General features: G+C 37.8%; 1 long non-coding RNA gene across 2 annotated transcripts in view; it reads left to right on the plus strand.

Moving 5' to 3' along the window:
* Positions 1 to 4504: 4504 nt before the first annotated feature.
* Positions 4505 to 23050, plus strand: part of LOC128263129 (uncharacterized) — a 62417-nt gene continuing 43871 nt past the window's right edge. Inside the window, exon 1 of one of the 2 annotated variants that reach the window (XR_008268412.1) lies at positions 4505 to 4775. This is a non-coding gene — a long non-coding RNA (uncharacterized LOC128263129). Of the gene's footprint in view, positions 4776 to 21393; positions 21847 to 23050 lie in introns of those variants that run through there. The other variant, XR_008268410.1, reaches the window with a different exon arrangement.

Genomic DNA, 23050 nt, shown 5'->3' on the forward strand with positions numbered 1-23050 from the left:
ATAGAAACGAACGAATAATTTAGCTGAAATCATATAAATCGAAGTTTAGATGTTTAAAAGAATATTTAATTTTTGCAATAACTGCAAGGGTAGATAAAATTCCTTGGTGATGAAATTTCAATATATTTAAAAGTAACGTTTAGTTATCAATACCTTTTTCTTGTAACTTTTAATAGATTTAATTTTAACCATATTGAAACATTGTTTTGTTGATAGATTCGTATCTGAAGTATCCTCAAAACTTGATAAATACAAGGTTTCTTAACCTGCCCGTTTTCTCTGCGGCATTAGTGCAGTGGGAGATTTCATTTAATTTCATTAGAAAACGTGATTAGAGACAACACGACGCAAAGGCCTAGAGGCAAGTGCAGACAGGACATTCAAAGTGCATTTAATTAAGCGGCACGGAGGGCTCAAGGGGGTGGGAGGTGGCTTTGGGGGAGGACAAGAAATGAATCAAAACAATTGTAAATACTGCAACACAAAAGCAATTAGTGACACACAAAGCGGAAGTGCAAAAAGTGAAGCTGTTGAAAATAGCTCGGCAAAAACACAAAAGAGCAACCGAAAAAAAAGACAACAAGATGGCGAGTGGAGCAGGGGTGGGCTTAGGGGCTAGGGGGAAAATGGCCACTGCAGAAGGCGCCAAAATAAACAAAGCGCATTGCTAGTTAGGCCAGACTTGATGAAAGAACCGAAAACCGGGGGGAAATCGGGCGAAGGCCGAAACTGGATGCGCAACTGAAAAGTGGCCAATGTAAATCTAATTAAAAGCAAAACAAAAGCCACTCTCAACATGCCACTCAAATTATAATGCATATAGCGTGGGTCTCTGGCGGAGATAGTTGGGAGAAACGGAGAAATGGAGAAGGAGAGATGTGCACAGAGAAATGGAGATGGAGAAAAGCGCCAGAGTGTGAGAGATGTCAAGTGGAAAGCCTCTGAGCCTCCTCCTCTTTGTTAACCGAAATGAATCGTGGTTACATTTTGATTTTAAATAAGATGTATAAATTTGAAACACATATTTGCTTAAAAATTACAAAGGATACAACACCAACAAATGTTCTAATGAGCCTAGCCTATTTATTTGTTTAAGGACATTTTGCCTTTGATTTATAAGAATTTAAGTGAGTTTGACTATATATTTTTATTTTTATTTTTTTTTTTTGGTGAAGGGTTGTTTTATTATGAAATCATTCAAAATAAAAAGAGTTACCTCAAATTGCTCATTAAAATTCTTGAAACCTCGCAGTTCATTCTATTTTTGAAAAAACCGTACCTTCTCTTCTCTGATTGCGTATATTGGTATACCATAACCAGTATTTTGCAGAAAATGAAAATAAATTGTCAAACCCTATGCAAAAATTTACAATGTTAAATTTAATAGAATTAAAAATATTTTAAGTTTGCGAATTTTTTTTTTCTTTTGAAGATTATTACATGACATAATTTAGGAAATTGCAACAACATTTTTCCCAAATGCGGTTTTTCGCAAAGCGGTGAGGATTTTAAAACCGAGTTTTTAAATATAACATATGTTAATATAGTTATTTGGAATAGTTTTTTTTTCATGATTGCTTTTTTTTTTTTATTTGGAATACTTTTGAGGGGCCATTTTTGTAAATGTAAAATACATTTACATCTTAGTCTTCTCTAACTTTTTATTGGAATTTTTTTTGTATGACTACCAGATTTTTGTATGGGTCGCAAGCCACTGTGCAATCACTGTGCAGCCCGCTCGCCCGCCGAGTTCACACAATGAACCAGCGACAAATGCCAACACGGAAATGCATAGAATTTCACCGAGTCGTGTGAGTAGGGTGTAATTTCGAGGGGCTGATGGGAGGGCTTTGGCCGAGGCCTAGAGATGTGTCCGACGATGTCCGGATAAGGGGGCTTGCTGGGGCTGGGGCTCAGAACTTGGCACATGAAGCCAACGTTGTCGCATCGTTTGCCAAAATCCGCATTAAATTTATGCACTTTTGTTGTTACGGGCAAACGTAGCCGGAATGTCCGTACGGATGCGGGCTGGGGCACGGGTGTACGGGTGTGCTTCTCCGTAAGTTCTGCAGCAAGTCCGTGCCAAGATGGCAAAGGGGAGGCAGTGGGTCGGATGATGATTGCATTGACGATGATGCTGGCAGCACTGCTGCTGGCCGCTCATCCGGCTCAGGTTTCTGGCACGGATCTGGCTTTTTGGGCCGGATCCGCGGCCAAGAACCGAATCAGAGTCGATTGGGGAAAAACAATCCCACACTCAAGCAGAGCACATCCACCGCTGCCCATTTTGGCTGTGATTTTGCAATTAAATAGATTTCAACGTCTCCAACTCCGCCCGAATTGCTTCCTTCCTTCGCCGGCGACTTTCGAGTTCAATGACAAACTCTTGGGCCCATCTGCAATGGGCCGCAGACAACTATATTTCTATACAGGGGCCGCTCTATTTCGTTTGCAGTTCATTTGGCGTGCATTGAAGACGTTGCCATTACGGTGGCAATTTATTTGTAAACAAAATACTATAAATATTCATACGGCAATAATAGCTTTGCACTCCCTTTTCCTCTGATCATTTTTATAAATTTATTTACCCTTTAATGCGACTTTTGAGATTTGGCAAAAGAAAATTGAGATTGCATTTGTTTTTGGCGATAGCTCACTGATGGAAAAACATCCAAGGTTTTGCAATTAAATTTGATTTGCACTCTATTCGGTTTAAAAATTTTTAAGCAGATGCAAATAGGACCACTTCCATTTTCAAATGAACATTAATCCTGGAATAAATTTCTTAACTTTTTCCGTCTGTGATTTTGGGTCTGACAAACACTTTTATAGGTTAAACACTGAGTTAGACCCAAAGTCAATTTCAGCTGGTCCCAAAATAGTTGTATACAGAGTCCCATGAATAAAAGCTTGTTGGGGGTGTCAAAGGGGGATATTACAATTGTTTGTGCGTGCCATGATTGGTTCGGTCCCGATCAGAAGCAATACAATTGACAGCGGGATATGTTGGTAATTTAAGATTCATTTGGACATAAAAGACACAAGAGAAGGGAAAGTCTCCTAGCCAAACTGATTTCATATTTCATTTCTAAAATACACTTGAAAAATTATAAGTACGAATTTTTGTTTTTAAGCCACATACCTATACCTAATTTTAAGCAACTCGAACTAAAATACTTATTTTTGTTTGCTTAAAAATATCTTTGTTTTGCACTTCAAACAAAGTTTGAATTTATTTTTCAGTATCAAGCATATAACAAACCTTTTTTAAATGTTAACATTAGCAATAAGTAATAATTACATATGAAAAAAAAATTAAAAATATACCTAAGTTTTCCTTTTTTTGTTGTTTAATATGATTTACCATGATTTTTGTTCGTCAACGTGTTAAAATAGTATATAAAAACTTAATTACTTATGTTTCAAAAATCAACCTAAGTATTTTAAGTGTCGATAGAGCCCTTTTTTCCCCATCCTTTGAAAATTCAGTCGGCTGTCTGCTTATGTCGCCATAGATTCGCAGTTTGTCAGTGTCGGCGATGAGATGCGAAGTGCGAGGGGATCTTTTTATTATGCTGGCAGGCGTGCGGGTATTGAAACATTTGAGTGAATTTATTAGCGACACATATATGACATTTGACACATTGTGCAACTTCCTTTGTGTGTGATGGTGTGTACATACATATGTGTGTGTGTTTGGCAGTGTGAGCCCCTGTGTTTGTGTCTGCGTGTAGGTGTTTGTCAGTCGCATTAGATGACGCACAGCACGTGTTAGCCGCTGTTGTTGCCATTTCCCCCATTTTCCCCTCACTTTTCCCAACAACTTCGCGACTGCTGTCAACATGGCTCACATAAATCGCAAATTATACACGCAACCACGCCCACTAGGGGTAGGAAAAGGAGGCGTGGAGGAAAAGGGAGCTTCAGGGGGCTTGGCTTTTGTGCGTTTTCTTTGTTTCGGTCGCCGATGCAGCCGTGCATTGGAAAATGGAAAATGCATTCGGAAATTCGAACGCTCAACTTCACACATTGTCTGCGTTTTATTGCATTAGTCGCTCACTCCGAAATTGTCCATATGTGAGGAGCTCATGGGCCTTTGTTACTCTATTATTGTTATGTCCTCGAAGAAACAATTAAATGGGCAAACACATTTGGCTTGAAAAATCCATTGGCTAAAGTGAATTAAAAGAGGTTTAATGTTTATTGTTTAACGTTAGCCTATACAGTTATAAACAAATAATATTTTTTTATTCTTATTTTAGATATTTTGTTTTTAATTTATTTATTTTATGCTATAGCCCTTCAAGCTTGTATTATTAGATAGTTTAAGTTTTTTTTTAAAATTAAATCTGATCATTTACCGTCATGATCTAACAAGTCTATAACCTTTTTGGGAATAAAAATATAACTGTACTTTCAAGCAGATTACCGTCAAAGTAATCAAAAATTGTTTTTTTTTTGATAAAAGTATTTTAAATTTTGGAAATAAGCTTTCAAAAGCCAATCCCCCAATTTGTAATACCGATAGTTCCCATCTTTATTTCTTTTATGCGTTTGGCTTTGTACGAGTAAAAAAAAAGATTTAGCAATGCCAGTCGAGCATAAGGCATGCCATTCTGATATTCCACGTCACACAGTGCGTATGCGCAATATGGAATTGGCTTTATTGAAATTCGCATGGAAAAACAATTTGCCCAAGCGTCAGAACTTGGCTTACACAGCTCAGAGCCATAAAAAAAAGAAGACAAAGCTGCGACGGGGGGCTGGCTGCAAAAGTGAGTACTTGAAATGCGTTGCAGCAGCGATTTGCTATCAATTTTAATATCACATAAAACTAAGGGCAATCCCGAAAGGCAACGCGAGAGTAAAACAACAAGATGAGTACAAGGGGATAGGGCGGTGTATTCAACTATTGAAATTTTATCAAGTGCACATAAAACTCAAAAAGCCATGATGATGTAGCCGGGGTCGCGTTGGCGGGCTAGCACAGAAGGGGGCGGAGGGAAATTCAGGGGCGGGCGTGGCGCAACTATTGTAAAACATTGACAATTTCCGTCACATCTCTGGGGGTAGTGCAAAATGGCAAATCAATAAAAACAAATTGAACTCGAATTCAATAAAAAGCCAGACACTCAAAGAGAACGGCTCCCAAATACCTCTTAGCCCAGGAAATTGACAAAGGCTTTACAATATCCATCTCAGCTCTTTCCTCAGGAATACATTTATTGAAATGGCTTGAAGCACACATTTAAAAAAGTTAAAAACATTAGCTAAAAAAAAAATAAATGTGAGTTTAATCTTTCCTAACCATATTCTACTTGCGATCTTGATTTTACCTGTTAGTTTGATATTTTAAATTAGTTTTATTATTTAAAAGTTCGCTTATGATGCACTCGTGACCCTTTTTAAAAATTTACGTTTTTGAGGATTTGCGTACCTTTTCGTTTACTTCATCAAGGATGTTATACCTTCTTAAGGTATATGAGCAGATTTGAAGGCAACGTGTGTTCAGAACTTATATACCTTCGTAGGCGAAGTAACAGCGCTGTGATAAAGCTTGGGTTGAAGGGTTGCCAATCAGCAGCAGACGAAGCTTTAGTGGGGGTAAAACTTTAACAATGTTTTAAAAAGATATACTCCCGGCTAACGCCGCTGGACGTGATCCCCGCCAAGCTGGCACTCTGGCAATGGATTACGGCAATTGCAGTGGAAGTTGGACCCCCCAAAGTCCCGCTCTAAAAAGGGTGATGAAGTCAAGTGCGACGCCCCCCACATTTTTTCTTGCGTCTTGTTGTGAGCAGCTAATAAAAGCCAAAATCAATGCCATGTTCCACTATATATATATATATATATATATATACAGTGGTTTGTGTGTGTCAAATGCGATAAAATTTGGTCAGCATAAGGTTCAAATACTTTTATAAGGTGCTGTTGATATGTATTTGTTGATTGCCTGGGTTTGGTTTTTATTTGCTCACATTCGTGCTTTGTACTTTGGCTTTGGCTCAGCTTTTTTTGCGGTCAACTCGTTCGTAGCCAGGAAATTGCCAAACACATGGCCAGCCCTCAGCTCACATAACTAGCCCAAAAAAAAGGTCAAGTTAAACGAAGTGTGCTTTGAAAGAAATTCAACTGAAAACAGAATTTAGATCCCTCAATATGTAACATCTGTGGAGCGAGGAAAAAATAAATAAAACTAAACCACTGCCGCTCATAAAAGAGGGCAAAAGGACGCCGGCCACATGTATATAAACCACATCAATAAAGCAAAATTTTTAATATAAATAACTAAAGTTTAATTTGGTTCAGAGGCCAGCACCCACACAATTTCCCTCAAAATCCGCAATTTGGTTTTTGCATGCGGGGATTGCCTGAATTGCTTGATGAAATTTTTGGTCCGGTCGAAATAGCAATTATAATTCTAATTATTTCATTTGAATTCAAGCTGGGCGTTACATAAAACAATTTGGCAAAATATGCAAATTTATGGCAACGTATCAAAAATATTTATAATTATCTTGATTTCATTACAAAGCTACATTGTCTGGTATACTGTTCCAAAATGACAATCAAAAAGCGCGAACAAAAACATTATTTTAATGTTTAGAATATATAGGTAAATGCCCTCATTATATAAAGTAACTTTTATATTTTCATATATATTTTTTAAACCTTTATCTAAGCAGTGTGTCAAACTCAATTCAAGTATTTTTTTTATGATTTTAAAAACATTAAAATATAAAATTAAACATTTTGCATTAAAAACCCAGAGATTAGTTCTTGCTATTATATGTATTTTTTATCAGTATTGTATTCATTAAATTATAAATAACTTATATATACGTCTCATGAAAGGTAAAATCACAGGCAAATTTATATAAGTGCAGGGGTACATCCTAAATATTTTATTTTCAAAAAATGGTTTTAAATATAAACTATCATATATGGAGGGGACACAGAAATCCTTCAGTTGAAATTGGATGAAAATGCACAGAGTATGTTTATTCCAACCTAGAATTCTTTGTTACCCCCGATAAACAGGTGGAGCTTCTGATAAAACTTGTTTAGCCTAATATGTTTACGGACCACCAACATCAGCGGAACTTGTGATTTATGCCCATAGTTTGGACGGCTGTTTAAGGCAACTTCTCTATCTCCATCCCGACTTCACCTACATATTCGAACTGATTTAATGGAACACACCCTCTGAGGAAAATGTCTTTTAAGTTTCATCTCCTCGTGATTTCTCCACTTTTTTGGCTCAGCCTTGCAGACACATAAATAAAGTTGTCACACGCATACGCAGAGAGATAAAAAGCCAAAAACTTGCTTAGCTTTTTGCGAATCTATGTGTGTGTGTGTGTCTGGGATCCTTGGGATCTCCCCCTCTCTTTCAACCACTAACTCCTCCTCATTAAGTGCAGAAAAACGCCTTTTCACTGTCATTGATGTCATTCACGTGCTGCTGGCGGACTAAAAAAAATGGAAAAAAATATGGAAATGTCGTATGCATGAAAGAGATGGGTAGTCTGGGGAAAAAAGACGCATACATGAGGGGTAAAGAGAGAAAGTCGCGACAGACATTCGAGTTTCTCGCTCATTAACCGCGCGCGTTGCTGACACGCTTGAGTTATTTTCAATTAAATGTCGATGAAAAACTCGCGAGACTCCCACACACACTTCATACATACAAACACACACACACACACACACACAGGGACACTTATCGAGGACATGGCAAGCGTAAATGTGTGTGTGTTTGCGAATGTGCATAAATTAAAACTCAACATCGTACGCGCCATGTCCTCGATGGCGGCACTCATAACGCACCCACTCCAAAAGCCAACCCAATGAAAATTTCCACCACCACCCTCCGCAACCACGCACTATAGAAATGCACACCCACCTTTTTTTGAGAACAATTGCCGCATAGCAATGTTGAAAAGCCAAACTAATTAAACACAATTAAAAGTCGCATTGGCCAGAAACCAATCAAAATTTAAACACCTTTAACTGATGCCAATTAAAACTAAAGTTCCAAAAAAAACTCTTAATAACTCCCTAAAAAAATAATGAAAAGAATTCAAAAATTAATTTTAAGAAACTTAGAAAAATATAAAAATTAGTTTTTTGTTTGTTTGAAAGTCAACTAATATCTGGTTAGAATTGATAAAAATAATTTAATTTTGTGATATAACAATAACAAAATACTAAACAAAAAAACACCAACGCAAATCCACTGACAGTTTAGGTACTTATTTTGCGCTGACAACTCTGCAATTTTTTAATTATTTTCATAACTAGCTTTTGTTTAGCGTAGTTTAGTCTTTGGATTTTTCCCTAACTAGCAGCCAATTATAAAAAAAAACGCCACAACCCTCGAATGTGATTAAAAAAAAGAATAAAGTGTAGTAGGGAATAAAAATCCTCATAAAGTGTGTCTACCTTTTGCATGCGCGTAATTTGTTTGTAAATTTCATGTAATTTATGCAACGCACACGTAGAAATGTGTATGTGAGTGTTGGACAAACCCCATGGGGTTTTGTTGGCATGTAAGCCAATTAAATGTCCGTCGACGTGTTTTGTTTGTTTTACGTATTTTGATTTTTCTCATGTAATGTTAAAGTTCATTTTGTTTTGCATTTCACGTGGGGCGCGTCTTTATATAATTTGTTTGGCACAAAAGAATACACTAAAAATAGAACTCAACAACAAAATACCATGCGCTCACTTTCATACCTTTTTTGTCAAGCAGGATCATAAGCAATTTATTTTTCCACTCATATTTTAAAAATCTTTGACTACTTAGAAGAAGAATTGGCAAAACAATCAATATCAATTTAGATACCATAGTTGGTTTTTAAATCGTTCATGTATTAAATGATTTGGATAGGAAAATATATATTAGCTTTGGTTTTTATTTGTTAGTATTTTAATTTAATACTATCGAAAGTCAAATCGGTGTCGATGGTTTTCACTATCGACCTTTGGTTTGTACTGTCACTCGTTTTATGCCCGTAGACAATATACCCCAGTGCTTCTACGATTACCGGGTATAAAAACACGTTCAATTTAACGCTTGAGTTCGGTTTTTGGAAAATATATTTCTGGCTCTTTTCGTTTAATTTTTTTTCGTTTTTTTCTACGTTGATTTATGCAAAGCTTGGGCAAAGATAACGCGCTGCGGCTCAGAGCTCACGGTTTCGCTTGCTACTGTAAATGGCAGATGACTTTTTGCGGGTGTGAGGGGGTGTGAGTGGGCGGTGGGAGGGGGGTGCTGTTTGAGCGGTGCGGACTTTAAGTCCTGAGCCTGCTGTTTGTTTGACCATGTTGTTAGGCCGGTGTTTGCAGTGTTTGGCTTTTGTTTCCTCTGCCTGAGCTGTCTTGATTGCTATCAGACCCTCTCCTTCGGGAAATACGCGTTTCGTATGCCTGCGTGTGTGCCATGAGTGTGTGCGAGTTTTAGGTACTTGTGTTACCTTGTAAACAGCACCCTCATCATCATCATCAACATCTCCGCACTCAGCTTTGTTTAACATCATGCCAGCCGTAAAGTGATCTCTGTCATTTTCGCTGAATTCGCCTTTGGACACACAAAAGATGTAAAAGAAAATTCTCTAGTGGAGTTTATCTAAAAGAGCTTAGTATCTAGCCTAAAAATCCATTAAAATGTAATACAATCGAAAGGAGCCAAATATTTTTCTCATTATCGAGATTCGTATTTAGTACAAAAAAAGAAAGTTTGGTTAACACTGAAATTGTTGTTAAATACTAATTTTTTATAACTTACCAACTTTCTTTAGATTAAGTAAATAATTCCCATAAAATAAATAAAATATGTATGGAAAAACAAATAAACCTGGGTGCTCTTTGCACTATATGCAAGCAAAAATCAACGAACAGCTAATGCCAGCATGAAAATATGTTATTATTATTTTCACGACGGCCCGTTGTTCCACCTCAAAAGGGGCCCTTGCATACAGCTCGGAGAATGAATGTGTTAAGTGCACTCTGGAGAGCCGGTGGCGTGCCATGGAAAATGCCCAGGAGGGGGGTAATTAAAACTGCAGCAAATGAAACAATTTATGGGCATTAAATCAATGGCAGCATGTTATTATCTAGCACGCATTTAACGCAGTCCAGGAAGAAACCGAAATAAAGCTTCTGAAATACGAAACACATTTTGTTATTTTAAACTGTGGGCAAGTCCCGCCCAAGGAATTAAATTCCTAAATAAAATGTAGTAGCTGGAAAATTTGTTTTTTCCCACTCCCCACACAGACACACACGCAAAAGAGGCATAATAGAAAGTAAGGCGAAAGTAGTAAAGGAAGCATGTCGGTCGGTAGATGGCGCTGCTGGCGCTTTCGTGCACATTCTGTGTAAGTAATTTGCATACCGGATCAATCTTGAAAAATTAATGGCTTCCCAGACAGATAATGGTAGACCGCGCATACACACATACACATCCACACACACACCAGCCAAAAAGGAGCAGCCCAGCAGCGGCAGCGAAGCGTGAGGCAAATGCTGAAATATTACGTATACGCAACGTGGCCTGCGACGCCGCTCTGTGGTTTTCAGCAATATTACGTAGCGGCCACAACCAAGTCGTCGCTGTTGTCTAGGCAGCCCGTCGTCAACGTCACTGCCAAAAGACGAGAGCCAAGAGATGTAAAGTGCCTGGCACTCAAAAAAAATGTAAAACATAAATATGTCGCATTTATTCCTTATATTTAAAATTAAACGTTATACGTTATTACGATATCATTACCTATTATTCAAAAGCTGAAAAGATATTTTAAAAGTTAGTTTATTTAATAAATGTTGAAAAATAATCTGAATTATCTTAATTCTTAAAAAATGAATTTTAAAAACATAACAAATTCAAATTCAAATTCATTCCTTGAATATACCATACTAAAAAGACAAATGCCAAATAATTTAAGGCCATTCATTTAAATTACGTATTTTTTTAAATCGAGTGTAACATATTTTTTGTAAGATATAAAACATTAGACAGAGTGCCTTTACAAATACAAAAACATTCCTTGAAATTTAAAACAAAATAAATACAACAAATACATTAAAAGTACTTCGACGCAAAACAAAACATAAAACAAACACTCCCTTCACAAGCAAGGATAATTTTTGAAATTTTCTGCATGACTTATTCTTTAAGTGTAGTAACGAGTGCCTTGTGCCTAGCTCCTTACCCTCACTTAGCCATCTCGCATTTTCCCCTTCCAACCGTTGGCGTTTCCACCTCCTATGCCAAATTTGTGGGTGCGTGTTGGGGGTACTTTGCATTCGGTGGAATTGTCGGAAATGAGGCACCCATGTGTCACAGTTGGTTCACTTCCAGTTCCTCCTACCACGAGCCATCTCCACAATCGCATTCCTTCCTTCCTTTGGCACAACACTGCGTAAATCTTAATCCTTACACGCTTGGCAACACGCTGCCATCGCGATAATAGCCACAGCAACAGCGGTGGCTTGGAACAACAAAATTAAGCGATACCGAACCAAGAACAACTTAATTTTACATGCAATTTTGAGTAATGATAAGCAAAATGCTTTATGGAAATTAACCATATAAAGTAAAAGTACCCCTAAAACTCATTTACATTAATTAACACAGGGAACGTTGCATATAAAGTAGGCTTAAAAAATGTTTTATATAGTACCCCATAGGTTCGGTAAAGTAAGAAACTAGACAGCACTAAAATTAAAGAAAATAAAAAAAACTGAATAAGGCATGCTATATAATTCCGAATAAATATTATTCACCTTTTTAACTTAAGTGAACCAAATTATATATTTTTATTATTAATCAGCAATTACTAAACTCTAATAGTTTGACATTATATTTGAAGTAAGACTTTTTGTACATATATTATATATTCCATCGTAGAACAGTTGAAGAGAACACAAAATGTGCGATTTTTCTAAACCTAAATTAGTTTCCAACAGAAAGGGCAAACCGAAAGCTCTTCAGGTTCTCCAGCTACTTCACCTAATTTGATCAAGTAACTTCAAAGAACTTGTGCATATGCAGCTTTGATTTCCAAATTTCCGAATTTCTCGGCCGCCCGGGAGCGACTGACTCTGCCACCTAGTTTTGGGTAGTTTTGGGTGATTTTTGCCGAACTTCGGATGGGAGATGGCCACAGTGCAACTGTAATTCTCCTTGGGACTCAACTTTGACGTCGCTGGCTGGGCAAACTTCTGGGTTGCAGAAAGCAAAGGCATCTGAAAAGTAGCACCGCCCAGCGCTCAATTAACATTGCAGCCATAAATTGTGCAACTGCCTCTGGATGCGCTGCTTACTACCTATATTCCTGCTGCATTTACGCAGATAACTCATCAGACTAAGCCAAACAGATTCATCTAAAACTCCGCTAGCCACTTTCCTTTCAGGGGCGAAACTTTGCACATAAATTCTGCGCAATTTATTCATAGAAAAAAAAGAGAGAAAGGCTGAGTGGAAAGTGGGAGAAAGTTGCAAAGGTGCTCCGAAAGTTTTTGAGCCCCAAGACGCAGACGGCGACGACGACGAAGACGAACAAGGACGCAAAAAAAGGGACATTCGCCAGTGGGCAGAGATTGATATAAGGCTTTTTATATTCCGACATTTCAAAGCTCATTTCACGGATAAAAGTTAAATATGCTAATGTGTGGAGGCCCGGCTTTGTCTGCCGCTGCTGTGATAAGCAAAGGATGCAAGGATGCTGGCATTAAAAAGGAGCGACAACTGATGACCCAATGGACACTGGATAGGAGGGTGGAGGTTCGTTAGTAAGCCGCTTAGACGGGGATTCGACTTAAAGCCGTGACTGGCAATTAGTCGCCACCGGTCGTAACTCGCAACTCCTTTCGCCGTAAAACAGTCCAAGGTTTTCAATTTGCAAAGCCAGCGCATAGCGAGCAACGAAGCAAGCAACCACTTCACCTACTTCACGCTTGTTGGATTTAATTTTATTGTGGCATAACCTTTTGCTGACACAACCCCTTTCGTGGGAGGGGTTTATATAGGGGATATACTATATAGTGCCCGGATCCGCCTCTTCCCTTCCCTTCCCCTCCCCCGCACCAAGCTGTTGCGCTTCCTTGGCTTTATGTTGTCGCCTCCTTCTCGCCTGCAGTAAAACTTATTTTATTGCGCTCTTATCATTAATTTTATGGCAATGCGGCAACTGTGCGACATTAGCGGTAATTGGCAACAACGATTTGCAAGACAGGCAACAAAACGCCCCACCCAGAACCACCCACTACACGTAACCCAAAACCAAGTGGTATTACCCCATCTATCACGCTCCCCATTAATTGAAATTAATGCCCGAAATATGAGAAGTGATACGATATTTACGTACTTATAGCTGGGTAAAGTCCCTGCATACTGAAGATGTTATTAGCTTAGACTTTTTTTATAGCAATATATATTTATTTAGTTTTGATTTGGGTAACCAATTCTATTTGCATATTTTATGAGTTGTAAAGTTTCATTTAAGCCATTTGGCTACGATCATTATATATTATATAAAACCAATTAAACATACCTTGTGCGTTTGTTTTTGTAAGTTTTTTAACTTTTTTTCCTATGCCAACATTGCATGTTGGTTTTAATTGAATTGCCTGCAAATTACAGCAGCCTGACCGAATCGCACCAGCCTGCGGAAATTGCATTTCACTTGACTGGCATGGATGGAGGAGCGAGGTCACCACGGGTCATTTGGAGTGATGCTCATTAAGGAATTTCAATAAACGGCCAACGGGCGGCATAGATCACTCAGCCGGGATTCGGCCCCGATGGCAATCCCAACCTCATCTCCTCACCGATACTCATGGTAATGCCACGGATATTGGGTCCTATTACAGCTGTAGCGTTTACACAGCAAAAACCTGGTTCAACAAATTTAAAAATTGTAACATTTTTGGTTGTAAACCTTAAATATTATTATTAATATGAAATTAGTTTAAAAAAAATATTGTAACATTTTATTAACTGCGAGTAGTAAATGTTTGGGATCGCTGGTTGTAAGCAGTGCAGCCATCTACCTAATATCAAAAATATTTCTTCTATTTAACAGTTTTAATTATTTGAATAATAATAGTATGAATACATTGGTTCACTGGTGGTGGATTATTATATTTTTTATAGGTGTACTTGACCTTCGATAGCTTTTCAGAGATTATTTTTAATAGCGAATCTACGTTTAATACATATTTTACCACATTAATTACATATTTTTCAATATTCCATATATGCCTCTATTTTTGCTCAGTGTACTGCTGCAGTTGGCCAGCTGGGATGTTGACGTTGATTGGCGTGTGTGCTCGGCGCGTTGTGGTTGCGGTATTGGCGGTGATGGCGGTGCTGGTGGTGCTCGTGTCGGCTTCCATTCCGAATTTCGTGGCATTTTTCGTTAGTTTATGACAAATGCGTTAGACTGTCGCCCTCTTCAAGCATCCCATGCCATACTGTGGAAACCGTCCGGTTTTGTTGCTAATGACATCACGTGCTTCTGGGGGATATAACATCGTATAGATTCTGCGACGGGCTGTCTGTCATCAATGGCGTACGCACATAAACAAAATACGTCAACTGTATCCAATGGTCCACTTCTGGGATTTGGGTTTGCCCCCATCCCATCCCAAAAATGCGAAGCTGCCTCGGGTGTGCGGAATGTCTGGACATCCTGCTGTTGAAAAGAGCCGTCCAAAATGTTTGCTTTCCCACCATCCAGCAACCCGGACAGCTTCCGCATGGCATTGGATTTTTTCATTAGTAAGTATCAGTCGCGTGTCTATATCATATAGCTCAAGTATCGGTCGGACAATATAAACAATGTTGTTAGCGAACTGTTAAAGCAGCTCAAACGACTCAAAGGAATTGACATCTTCGTTGATTTCCAATTGAGTGTTTTGTTTTCCCGCACGTTTGCCTGACTTTGGGGATCACTGTCTATTAAGAAGGACTTTAATGACAAGTTTTCAAACCAATAGTTTAACGGATAAATAAATAAATAAATAAATATTCACTTGCTCTAAGTAAATATCTCTGTATTTAGGACAAATGCCAATCAAGATTAAGCCCACTCTTAAAAGGTGATGAATGTGTTTGGGCGTTCGTTGAGAGCACTTATCGAATCTAAAGCAACCCTAACTTGATGCCTAAAAATATCCCAGCCAACCTTTCAGCCCACTCAATAAAGCAATTTTCTATAAAAAGCTGTGGGTATACAAGCCGCCGAAATTTCTGCCACTGAAAGGCAGAAATCAATTTCTTTATCGGCCAGAACTAATATGTCAAATGTATAATTCGAATTGAGGCCGAAGCTAGGGTTGTAGTTGTCCGAAGCACAAAAGGCAACCAAAGCAAGGCAAAACAAATCAATCCACTGGAAAAATCTCTTTGGTCAACAAATTCTTTATCAGGTGATTGATTGGCCCGGACTTTCGAGGCTGAGATTTATCCTAAACAGGCATCCACATTAATTTCGAGGGCTTTTTTTGAAGTGAGATTGCCTTATTCATTAGTTGCGCTTTTGGCACAAATTCATTTTTAATGGCAGCCGCTTTTTACAACTCGGCAGATTTTAGAAGACTTCTTCTCCTGGCTTTTTTTTTGCCTCAGGCACTTTAATGTATTTTTCATGAGTTCTGTAAAGTGAAAAACTTTCGGATGCGTGCGAATAACTCATATTCATTGATATTCTGGCGTGTCTGAGGTTTTTTCGGTTCCGCCTTTTCCAGATGTTTTTTCTGAGACGCACTCAAAGAAATAAGTGTATAATTTAGTAAAAATCAGGTTAGGTAAACAAATCAGATATTTTAATCTTAAAAATGTTTTTAAATCACTAATTAAATTAATTAAGTGATTAGGATTATAGGTTAATCGTCTGAAATAAAACTCCTCTGCCTTGAAACTGCAGTTGCGAAATATTTTCTGAGGATTAGAGAAAAGACTTTCTAATTTTTTGCCGTGCATCATTCAGCTCTAGCTGGTATTATATAATTCATAGATGGCCTGGACCCAAGTCAATGACTTTGGCAATATTTCGAAGCGCGCAGATCGCGTAATTGCCATCGCAATGAGACCGCCTCACAGCGTCGCCCTGTCGTGTCCTTAAAAATTGCTCACCAGCAACGGGGCTCATAAATAAATTTTCGGGGCAGGCGAAAAAATGGCCGAGCCGAAATCAAAGAAAATAAGCAGAGAAAAACGAATTGCGAGTGTCGTTTGATATTTTATGTCCTGGGGAGGGGGGCGTGAACGATTTGTGCCCACTCATTCCCAGCCAAACGAGTCCAGTGAGTTATTTATGAAAGTCCTGGCCCCGCTACGCCAATGATCGTTAATCATAATCGACGCATAATATTTCGCCAGAGAGAGCGCCGGAAATCGGAACTAATTTATGTGGAAATGAGTTAATTTCCTTTGCCTGAATTGTGTGATTTTCTAGCGATTTCATCGCTGCCATGCCAAAAGTAATTACCAAGCACTTTCCTCCACAGCTCCCGGCGGGCAGAAGAGAGCACAAATTAGGCTCAAGTTGATGTTGGCTGGCAGTTTTCAAGCTAAATTAATTATAATTTTTGTGTTCAGGTAGTGGCTAATAAGCACACGCCAGACTTCTTTTGGGTCATGATTAAAGTTGAAGGATGAGCTGGGCTTTTTTCGGCAAAACTTAAAATATTTCCTTATTGGTAGCTAACATCAGCCACTGAAAGATTATCTCATCTGGCTAAAAAAATAACAGGTCTTATAATATTTTCATAGAATATTTAATTGACGTAATCCGCTTAAAATTTTGGTCAATATTTACTGTGTATGTACTGCATTTGTTTTTTTTCAAAAAAAAGCTTACACTTCGCTTGAATAAAAGCATGAGACTACAGTGTTAATAGGTAAACAAGAAATTTCAATAATGCAGTTGCAGATTACAGAAATATAAAGAATTTAAGAATACTTTTTTTTAAAAAAACCAAACAAAAAGAAGAATAAGAAAAAACTGAATACTAAATGTACACTCTATTCATTTCAAGCTCTTTAATAAAACAATATAATAGAGCCTAAAGCAACCAATAAAAATGTAATAACACGGAAACGAAAAGCAAAGAATATGCTGCAATTTTAAACTTTTTAAGGCGCTCAAATGGCATTAGGAAAAATTTCGTCTCGTCAGCATCCTGCTTCTTGGCTTCCGTCTGACATGTCCTGGCCCAAGGTGTCCGAGGCCAAAAGCTGTCAGAATAAAGTTTTACATTCACCCCACCACCCACCAATCGGGTGGTTGGGCTAATTTGGGCGGTGTTTGTTTGACATTTCAGGCGGAACAGCCGCAACTCGTGGCAACACGCGTTCCTGTCAGTTGGGGTCACTCGAAAATGATGCCAAGTACATGAAAAATGTATAAGCGCCAATTTGTAGACGCTTCCGGGCGGTTGTCGCCTAATGGAATTGTAACTGTCAATTGCGAGATAAAAACACTCAAAAACGTATAGCTAATCGATTCCTCTTGAAATAATTTGATAGATAAACTTTATCTGCCTACAACAAAAATATTAAGGTTATATTAAATAAAAATGTCAACTGTAAGATATAACATTAAGATAAGATATACATTAAAAATCAGAAATCTCTTAAAAAAGTTAATAAATAAATTTTAATAGGTTTGTTATGAAATTAAGGATTTCAACGATTATCTTAAACATTACTAAAAATGTATTTTAAATACTCTTTAAACAATTATAGGAAAAAGAACTTTTAAAAATGTAAGTAAACTTTTTGTTTAAGTTGACGAAAAATGTAAATATTTCTACATTTTTAATACTCAAAATGTTTATTTTTTACTTTTAAAAATTTGAAACGATTCGATTTTTTAAAAAGACCTATTTATAGATCTTGTTTTAATAATAAGTAAATAAATTTTGTTTCTTTGAAAATTACAATAAAGTTTACTTTTCATTCAGTCTTTGAACCAGTTTTTTTTTAATTTAAGAAAATCCTTGTCTGGACTTGTAATAAAAAAATTTTCATAAACACCTGAGACAGTCACCACCCAAGAACTCGATGGCCAATTTTGAATTGATTTTCTTGACTTGCTCGGTTGCCTCTTTGCCATTCCTGCTTAACGTTGACAGATTGTATGCCATTTTTTTGCGTTGTACTTGCAACAATATCGAGGGGAAAACTTTGCCGGTGAAAAGCAGCTGAAACAAGCAGCTGAAAAACTGCTGAAAAACTTGACAACTTGCACAAAACTTTTACCAGCCGTGTGACATTAGGTGAGAGTTGGCAGAGTCCTTCGAGCCTCCTGCTGCTCAACCCTTGGATATTTGGAACGGCAGCAGCTGAAGCCTTTATTCGTTATAAATCACAATGTAATCATAAATCGCTGCCTGAACATAAATTACAATAAGAAACAAATGACAAGTCGGTGTGAAGTGTTTTTCGGTTTTTTTGTGGGGTGAAGAAACGCTGCAGGACATTCCCAGTATAATTTGCCCAGTGTCCTGTGGTGAGAAAAGTGTCATCGCTTTTGCGCCTTTTTCTGGCAAACATCAATTTGTAGAGGCTTCATGGAGTCCTATAGGTATCTAACAATAATTATTTCTTGGATACATTTAAGATAAAATTACTTGAAGAAACAAGTTCACTTAAATAATAAACAGCTATTTAAAATTCTTGGTGGCTTACTTGTTCATTTAAGTCCGTCTTAAGGGTCTTACGAAATATTAACAAAACACAATCTCTTAACATTCACTTAATTCTAAACAAATATTCACACACGTACATGGACACACAGCGACCGTTATTTCCGCTGCGGAGTTTAAAAGTCATTTCTAAATATCTTTTGGTCAAGTGAATTTAATATTTTCAACTTTGATTTTTTGTATCATTTAATTAAGTTTAGTTAAGCTTAATAAAAGTTTAAATAAATGTAAATTTAAATAAATGGCGTACAACAAAGAAAGGAAAAATCCTTTATCAGGGTTAATCCAATTTCCGCAAAACCTAGTGCAAAACCCTTTTTATATGCATAAATTCACAGGGTTAGCTTAACATCTTGACTTATTTAATATACTGTTTCGCTTTAGAAAAAAAAAATCCGAAGACAACTACAAATGGCCAAAGACACTTATTTTATTTTGCATAAGCTGAGCAACACCCCATAATTTAGCCACTAGTCAACGCCTCGGGAAGGGCCGAAAAAAGATTTGGCTTCCTCCTTGAAGTTGCGAGTGGCACTTTTGCTTTGTAATTTATGCAGCCTAAATGAAAAGCATTTTTCCAACAACATTTAATTAAGTTCGGGGGTGTGGGGGTACCAAGGTAGAAAATGTTCAAAGTTGAACACGAGAATTAAAATGCCAGGCCCAAAGTGGAATGGTTTTTTTTTTTGTTGGCTGGCCGATGTTCATTTAAATCGTTTTTGTGTTTGGTGAGTTATTTAAAAAGCTCTTTTTCACAGAAATACAATTTCTAGACACTGAAGAAATTGAATCTATATAAATATTATACTCGCCAGATAGTTTGTTTTTTTTTCCAGACTAAAAAATAATTTTTTGCAGAAATTAAATAAGAAATTATTAAATATTTTGTGTTTAATTTGATCAATCAAAAAAATACAATAGAGGTAACTTTCAAAATGTTTTTTTATAAAATGAAGTATGATTTTTAAGTAGCTCTTGAAGAGTTGTTTAAGTCAGATTAGCACACCCGTGTATAATCTGATTAGATTAGTTTTTCTCAGTGCACCAAACTATGTTGCCGTAGTGGAAAACCAATCAAAATACCTGCTCCCCGGCTTGACCCCTGGGAATTGGCAAGTGGGGCCAATGACTAGCGCAGGGATCATCATTATCCTCGTCATTATCAGCAGGAGTGGCAATGGCGGCAAAGGAAATTGGGTCGTTGTTGGTTTTAATGTGCCTCGGTTGCTACTTTTGCTCTTATCAGCAGCGTCAATGTTTGTTGGTGATAACAGCTGGCGGCAGCGCAGCAGCAGCGCCAGGCCGAAACAACAACAAAGCCCATCCTGCGCAGCGACTGCGACGCCGGCAGCGCAGCATCGGCTAATGGGCGCAAGCAGCGCTGTAATCCTGTATTTCTGCATGTGTGTGTGAGTGTGCGGGACGCCATGGTGTATGTGTGTAAGTAGGGCTAGAATATGTGGAGCAAGTTACGCTTTGTCCGCTGCCAGGAATTCGTGGATTCTCAATATGGACGAGCTGATATCCGAGGGCCAGCATCGGAATTTGTCTGCGGTTCGGCTTCTTTCTGGAAGCGCAGGCGCAAGAGAGACTCGAGAGAGCAAGAGAGAACGGTAGAGCCGCTGGGAGAGAGAAGCAAACGGTAAACTGTTTCACTTCCGCTTCGGTGATGCTGCCTCTGAGGGTCCTGTTAACTCATTACAGAGCTGCAACCACTGTTCTGTTTAATTCAAAGGTCCTGAGAAGGAAGATTTTGATTTAGAAATAATACGAAATCAAAAGAATTGTCACTATTGTCACATTTGTTTATCCTAAAGACAAATGTTTTGATTAGAACTAAGAACTTTAATTTAAGGCACCAGAAATTCCTCCGCTCAAAAAAATGTTTAATCTTTGGTATAGTTAACATAATTCTGTTCTGTCTATAGTTTCTGGGTTGAGCGCAAAGTAACCATTTTTAAATAATCTGTTGAAACCCTTATTTTAAGGCACGAAAATTTTTTGTGATCCCTGATGGCCAACCAGAATAATATTTGTCAACTATTAAAAAAAAAGACGAAATTAATATGTTTTTTTTTAACAGAAATATTAACATTATTAAAGTATTTTAAAAGAACTATAGATATGTAATAATAGTTAATGATAGATTAGAAATATATTTTGGTTAAAATATATAATTTTTAATCTTTGGAAACAACTCAGTCAAAAATACAGAAATTATGGTAAATCATATGTTAATTTTTCCAGCCCCATAAATCCATCCAAATTCCTTTACATCACCCAGCACTGCATGTTCCGATTCCGTCGCGTTCCGCGTTGCTCTCGCGAATGAGCAAATTGCATTGTACGAACAATTTTACAGCCGTGCAACGTCGGAAAATGCCGATAGGCTACGCAAATTGCAGGCTTCGCGGAAAACGGAAAATGCCCACCTCGTGTCGGCGCTTTCTCTCTTTCGCTGCCCGTGAAACTCGCTCTCTCTCTCGTGCTCGCTTAGCCAAGATTTTCCTTCATGTTGCTGCTATGCTGCTGCTGCCGCTGCTGCTGCTGCTCCTGTCGCTGCCACAGCTCTGCTGCTGCTTCTGCTGCTGCTGCTGCTGCGAAGGACTTCTGTATTTTTGGGGCTGTGCTGTTGGTCCTTGGGCCATCGCTCGTTCAGTCGTCGTTGCGTGTTGTAGGTGGCCTGGTCTACTCAGCTCCGTTGTGACTGCTCCTCCTCCAACTGCTACTGCTACTGCGCTTGCTGCTGCTGTCGCTGCTGCATCTGCAACCTGCAACACTCACACCCACGCACCGCCACGGACACCACGTCGCGTTCAGTCTTCGTCCTGCAGCATAACGTCATGTCGCGTAGTGTTCGGCCCAAAAAAAAAATAGACCCAGACTGTAAGGTGACTGAACCGATCCTTAACCCATCATCACCATCCTCTTCCCCACTCAAGTGCCGTGGATGTGTGTCAATTAAAAAGTCTCGTCTCAGTGAGTCGCGTGTTAAATTTGAGGCACGTTCCCCACACACACTCACTATCAATTTAATTAAAACGCGACAGACAGACCCATTAATATCGCACGACTAACCCACCAACAAACCACCGAATTCAACTCAAAATTAAACACAATATTGCGGTAAGTTTGAGCTCACATTATTTTTAACTAATCAACAAATGGAAATTGTATCTATAGCAAATTGCTTTTATTAGCTGTGAATTTGTTGATTCTAATGGATTTTATTGCTGCGGTTATTGGCCGGGAATGCGAATTGCATTTTAATTAATTACGTTTGCACTTTGGTGGACATTTCAATGAAGTTTTGACACGTTTTTTTGTGTTTTAGATTTTACGCGCAAGCTTTGTTTAATGACGTGAGAAATTAAGTTAGTTTTTGGGTCTAAAATATGCGGGCAAACCAATGCTTTATTAAACACGTATAGATATACAAATAGCTAATTAATCTTAAAAAATACTTACAAAAAAGTTTTCTAATCATTTTCTTCAATGTTTTTTTTACGAATTTGATTAAAGTACAGTAAATTATATATAATTAATTGAGTTAAAAACTTTTACAAAGAAATTATTGATCGCATTCTTGAAAATGTTGAAAGCTAAAATGTTAGATATGTACCAACGCAATTATTTAGCTAATATTGAAATAAATAAGTCTTATTTATTGCGAATGGATTGTAATTAAATTTAAGCATCACGAGATTACAAAAATTACATCTGCAAAACCTTATCCCAGGAAACATATTTAAAGAAAATATATATTATATAAAGGAAATTTGTATTGAACTTAAGTAAATGTATGGCTTAAGTTCATTCATCTCTTTTTAATACATATTTTTATGGAAGTGTTGGTAAAAAACTTGCAAGGAAAGACGTGGGCGATATTGTATTGTATTTTTTCGACTATAGAAACTCAGGCGTACGCTTTTAATTTTATTTTTTCTGGCCCCGCTGCGCAAGAAACAAATTTCATTAGAGCACAAATAAATCAGCTTAGAGTGGGCAATAAAAGCCAAGGAAGTGCCTGAGAGTTTCAGGAAAAATTACAATGCATTACGCATACGCCAGGTGCGACTAATGTGTGCAGGCAAGCGTGGCGAACGCGAGTAAAATAAATGGCTGCTTCTGCGAATATATAAACGACTTTAATCAGTTGCCAACTCGTTGGCAGACATTTAATTAGAAAAATCAGCGGCATTAAATATTTCTGTGCTTGGCTTGAAGACATTCCGCTCGTCTATCCCAGACAGACTGTCATTACACAGAAAATTAGATGTGCTCCGCTTTTAGACCCGGCTGACAGCCAGCAAGACTGGCTGTGACAGAG

Source organism: Drosophila gunungcola, unplaced genomic scaffold (assembly GCF_025200985.1).
Source record: "Drosophila gunungcola strain Sukarami unplaced genomic scaffold, Dgunungcola_SK_2 000001F, whole genome shotgun sequence".
NCBI lineage: Eukaryota > Metazoa > Arthropoda > Insecta > Diptera > Drosophilidae > Drosophila > Drosophila gunungcola.